We start from the raw sequence: 6,000 nt of genomic DNA, 5'->3' as shown, positions 1-6,000 counted from the left end.
GTTCAAAAAGTATTTGGACAGCGCTTTTGGACACATGATCTGATTTTTGGGTGGTCCCATGTGGGGCCAGGAGCTGGACTTGATAATCATTGTGGGTCCCTTTCGACTTCGGATATTCTTTGATATTCTCTGTTTCCTAAGATGCTCTGTTCCTAAGATGTAAGGAAGTAGCTTCCTTACATATATGTGGTAAATGTGCAGTTGGTAACTCTTTCTTAGAGTAGTCATTGCTCCAGAAATAGTTTGTGCTTTTCTTTTTTTTTTTTTTTTTTTTTTTTTTTTTTTTGCTTTTTTTCGTTTAGGTTTGTGCCAGTTTGTATCATTGTTTAGTCTTCCTTTTCCTTCACTCTCACTGTCTACCTGTATATTACTCACATATTCTTCTGAGTGACCCTTTCAGAGTAGCTGTTTCCATTTGCCATAGGGAACTGCTGACCAGGCTTTCCCTGTCATCATTTCCCCTTTCTAATGCTACTGCTCTGCCATTGCCTCTGTAACAAAGCTATAAAAGAGTAGGTTATGTGACAAGTGCCTCAAATTCACTTTGTGCCAGGCAGACTGTGGGCATTCATCTTGAAAAATCAAGCCCATATATGACTTCCAGTAACACAGTCCTTAATTTCTTTTTTCTTTTACAAAGGGAAACATACACACATAGCAGATTTTTCTCATGTATTTCAGTACACAAATGCAGTGAAGAGGGAAAAAAAACTGAGCTGGCAAAAATTGTAATATTATAATTCTGAAATTACATAAAAAGTTACATCAGAAGATTAAAATAATTTTTAAAAAGTTAATAAAATAATGGAAGTTTATCCAAAAACTTTCGTTTGCAATTATCTTTTTGTTTTTCCCCTTCTTGACCAAATTAATTGATTCCTCTCTTCACCCTTTCCTAAATAGAAAAAGCACACACACAGACACACAGACACACACACACACAAGAAAAAAAAAAAAAAAAAAAGAAAAAGTGAAAAAGTGCAAAGGTAGAGGATTAAAAAAATCTAGACGCAAATATGTTATTTCACCAAAGAAATCCCATTTAGAAGCTTCATTTTCAAAGAACAGATCAATTTCCGTAAAAATGGATTTACTGATATAAAAATTTCTAGCAAGTACTTCATCACATTAAAATGAAATTCAACAGCCAGTAACAGAATTTCAAGAAAACTTTTTTTAGTGAATTCTGTAGTTGAATCATAGGTCAAAATGTCGTCATCATGAATGAAACAGTTTACACAGCTCTCTCCTGATCCGAGTGGATTCAGAAGGATCTCATTAAGAAAAATGCATGCAGCAAGGCAGCTTGAAGGTAGAGCAAATCAATGAAACAAGATTTTGGTCACATTCTACCCAAGCCACTGTTAGGGCTTATTAAGATGCTAACATTTAAAAATATTTTGAAACTTTGTGTATAAAAGCATGAAAGATTTGTTTTAAGTATAAACAACTTGGTAGGAGCAATAAAATTGTCTTTATCATCTAGAAGCAGATCTACCAAACCATTTAAATAATATAATGAAGAAATATGTGTTTTCCAACATGTCGTGCTACCTAAGTCATGAGGGAAAAAAAATGGAGCCTCTAATGCAGTTAAATGCAACATACTGATGGCACAGTGTAATGTATTTATTGTGCACATGCACTTTTCCCTCTGTGAAACAGCAGGGTATCTGAATAATGCCATTATGTAAATCTAAGCATCCTTTCACATTTTCTTACAAACTATTATTTTTCCTTGATATTTTTATAGTTACATTTTTCTGAACTAAAATCTGAGTCGTGCAATCCTACAAGCACTACAATTAAGCACCTGATTTGAAATAAAAATAAAACACAAATAAGGTACAAAGGTGTTTGTGTAGGTTGTACCAGGTTGCTGATTGGCATTCAGAACAAAATTGTATAACATCAGTAATAGACTGGAGAATTCAGGAACAAATATGGAATACAGGCATGAAACTAAAAATTTAGGTCACTCAGAAAGTCATGCCTCTTATTTATTTCTATAGAAACTACAAAGAGTACAATAATCACTTCGATAGAGAAAATTCTCGGCTACAGTGAACTATTTGAACATAATCATCACCATTAGCCATGCATTTTCACCAGTGATGAAGAAGAGCCTGAATGCCACGCTCATAAAAATCTGCACCGGCAGAGGTGACCCACTATTTCACAGCTGTTATGATAGCATCCTTGCTAGGAAAATGCTGCCCACACAGTCCATCTTTCATCAGGCTGAACAGATGGAAGTCAGAAGGCACCAGATCTGTACAGTCAGTGTGGTAGGACAGCTCAGCCAAGATGGGCAGTGTTTTCTATGGTCTTCAAAGTGCTGTGAGGCCTGGCGTTATCATGTTGCAAGAGAAAGGGTGTCTTCTCTGGCCTGACTCTGCACATTTGAGACTTAGCTTAGTCACCGTCACAATGTAGCGGTCAGAGTTGATGATTCCAGGAAATCTAGAAGGATCGCTCCTTTGCTATCCCAGAAGGGAGTGCTTGTCACTTAACCTGCTGAGAGATGTGTCTTGAGCTTTCTCTTCAATGAGGAATTCACAAGTCACCACCTCATGAACAGCCATTTTGACTCCGGCTCGTAGTCGTCATACCACATCTCATCCTCAGTAATCCTGTCATGCAGGAAACTTACTTTCAGCCTCATGTTGGTTTAACAGGTCCTGACAAAATTGCAAACAGTGTTCTTTCTGCTCACGTGTGTTTATGGCACTCACCTGGAGCAAACTTTTCAACATTGCCACCATTGTTTCCAATGCACTGAAACCAATATTCAGCTCCATACACCTCCCCGATTGTAATCTGCCAGTTTGCATGAATGAGCTGAAAAAACATTCTTCATTTCACAGTGTGACAGCTGTGCATGGCCATCTGGAATGTAGCTTATCTTCCACATCGCTGTCACCTTTCCTGAAACGCACCACCCACTGCCTCACCATGCTCACATCCACTGTTTGGTCTCCATAAACATTCAGCAAATGTGAATGCAGTGTTAATGGGTAAAATTTTTTCTTCATGGAAGAATTCATTTCAACCCCTTTGCTTCATATGCACTTCCATGTCAGATATCATTGTGTCAGAATGCCCCTCTGCTGCCATCTGTCACACAACAACATGTAATAGAAAATTGGTTTTCTATTACTCTACTGCCACATCAGCATCCACCTCTGACATCATGGGCCAACATAATAAAATAGAAAGCTTTACTTTTGGAGCAGCCATCATAAAAACTCAATTAAGACCAGTATTGATATTATTGATACCTTACTTTCTGTGAAGTTGGTTTAAGACTTTGGACAGCTCTTGCTGCCATCTTAGGCTTCATTTATATTATCCTCAGCATCCTGCTCCAAGTATTATTTCATGAAAACGTGGGTATAGGATTAAGTATCCGAGAGCGTTTGTCTCATTTAGCTATGATATAGCTGAAGAGGTTAATAACATATTTGAAAGTACATAAAAACGGGAATACATGCCAGCATCCATTTCTCTTCAGCAAAGTGTTTGTGTAGGTGTATATAGTTAAGCACGTTCTTGAAGATTTTGAAAAGGGCTAAATATAATTTCAGACCTAAATGATGGCTTAATCAAAAGCAGATAAATTCAGAGTCTAGGTCCCATTTTCTGAAGTGATTTAGAAAGTTCATTGAAACATTTTAAGAGCACAAGAACAAGTATAGAGGTTCACAATAAGCGTCTTTATGGCTCCATAGCATACCTTTACAATGGCGTAGCATAGAAGACTAAGGGACAGTATCTGAGTTGGTGTTAAGTTCTTGAACTCCTGCTTTAATTAAGCAGATACATAGAAAGGGTCAAGATGCTTGACCTGTGAAGTTCCTTCGTAACTGGAACATGGGAACATCTGGAACTAAGCTATGTTGACAATCCATCTGTAAATTCAAATGCTGACCAGCTGAAAAATTGGCTTTAGAAGGTAAACTAGTCATCTATGTCTTTTATTCATCATCATATATCTAACAACATAAGAATAAATAGCCCTACAGTAGACAAGTGATAGCATCAGACCTTAATCAGATAAATACTTCAGTATGACAAGCCTACTTTAAAAAAAAAAAAAATCATAAAAAATAGAACTAGAAGAGTTTTTAAGAGATTGTCTAGTTTATCTATCCCCTATCCTGATAAATGGTTTTCTGAATGGTGTTTAAAAATCTCCAGCAGCTCTACAGCTTCTCTAGGCAGCCTGTCCCAGGCCTTCAATATCCACACTGCACATTTTTCCCAAGGTCTAATCTACCTTTCACCTGCTGCAATTTAGCCCATTGCTTTTTATCTTATCTACCGTAGACTGACAGAGTACTTTATTTTGTAGCTATGTTTTCTTTAATTTGGAGATTGCTATAAAGCTCAGGTAAAATGTCTCTCCTCTTTCTGTCCGCAAAATCTCTGTAATTTGAATTTATAGCATTTGAAATGGGTATGAGCAGGGTATTAGCATCCTGGGGACACCATTTTGCTGGGCTTTCTTCTTCTATCTACTTACCATGCCATTTTTACTGTTGGAATAGACAATCTGAGGTCAATTTCTAGATCAAAAAAATGAACTGTTATTTAGAAAAGTCAGCACATCACAGGCAAATGATAAACAAAAATAAAAGTTTCATCTAGTATTAGACCACCACAAAATATCTTAATATCTGAACTTCTTTTTTTTTTTTTAATAAGGCAATTCTAAGGACTTTTTATCAAGCAAGTTCAAATATTAATGTACTGTAAGTTAAAAGGTATCTGGCAATATAATGAAGTTCATTGTTATATTAATACTACATTAACTGGAAGCAATGCAGTCATTCATTTCTATAAAAATTTGCATATCAGAGATATGTGAGAAATAAAAGCATAGGAACTCATAACTGAGCCAATAGTTCCAGTAAGCTTAGTCAAATAATGAGTTAGGACATTAAACATTCTAAAATTTAGGTACAAAATTAATACAGAATGTTGAAGATTGGAAAGTTTGGAATAAATGCTCATTTTATTAAAAATGGATAATTGCAGTTAGGGGATAAAATTATTCATTTTTATGCAAGTACAGGAAAGACGTGCAACTCTGCTCCAGATGATGGTGGTCTTTGCCTTGACTTTCTTGAAGTCAGTATCCAAAGTTGTGTTTCTAAGTAGAAGATGTCCTTTTATATATAACAACATATGCACCAGATGAGTGACAGCTGCATATGGATGTCATGTAGATTGAAAAATCCAGGCTAGTTTATGGTACTGATTACTAATGCCAGAGTAGCTACTAAATTCACTGCATTGGAAACCAGGTAATGTCTGTTCTGGCTGTGCAAATTAAGGTGCTTCTAACTTCAGTAAGCCTCATTTAGCTTACAGTTTGGGAGGCTGAGCACTGTCGCATCTAGGATTGGATTCTTCAGATCCTGATGGGAGAGATGCTATCAGGTAGAATCCTGACCATACAGTTACTTGAAGAACTCCTTTGCCTAGTGGGGACACACTTTCACCTTTTCAGTGTTGAATTCAGGGAAACTAAGATTGTCCAGCTTCAAAATCTCTTTTTGGATTTGATTTTGGAGTTAGCTGCAACTTTTGTCTGACTGGATAGACAACAGTGCTTTGTTTTCATAAAGAATGGTCTTCTGTTGCTGATAACATAGCCTTTGCAGAGGTTTCTGTGGCTTATTACTGTACTCCCTGACTTATTTTTTCTGTTTGTCTAACTATATATCATGTTTGGAGCTCATTTTCTACCAAGCAAGTAAACATTTCCTATTTAAACTATCATATTCTGTTTCCCAGCTCCCGTTTCCTGATATTTTTTTACAATATTTTTAACTCCCACTTCGTCCACATGGTCAGAAAACTTTACACTTCTTCACTGTAAGTCTCTTCTACAGTTTAGGTGACATGGATGCCTGATGGTGTGCACAGCATCATGTTTTATCCTTAAATATGACTCTTTGTACCACATCATGTCTCTTGATTGAGACATATAGA

The 6,000-nt window shown here is 36.5% G+C and overlaps 1 long non-coding RNA gene across 1 annotated transcript in view; it reads left to right on the top strand.

Annotated features, from left to right (window-relative positions):
* The first annotated feature begins 247 nt into the window (after positions 1 to 247).
* LOC128078164 (uncharacterized) overlaps positions 248 to 6,000 on the top strand; it is a 231,379-nt gene continuing 225,626 nt past the window's right edge. Inside the window, exon 1 of the long non-coding RNA XR_008205338.1 lies at positions 248 to 296. This is a non-coding gene — a long non-coding RNA (uncharacterized LOC128078164). The remainder of the gene's footprint in view (positions 297 to 6,000) is intronic.

This window comes from Tympanuchus pallidicinctus, unplaced genomic scaffold, assembly GCF_026119805.1.
Source record: "Tympanuchus pallidicinctus isolate F22 unplaced genomic scaffold, pur_lepc_1.0 scaffold1, whole genome shotgun sequence".
In the NCBI taxonomy this organism is placed as follows: Eukaryota; Metazoa; Chordata; class Aves; order Galliformes; family Phasianidae; genus Tympanuchus; species Tympanuchus pallidicinctus.
Note: the sequence above shows the minus strand (reverse complement) of the source record. Positions and strands in the feature narration are given on the sequence as shown.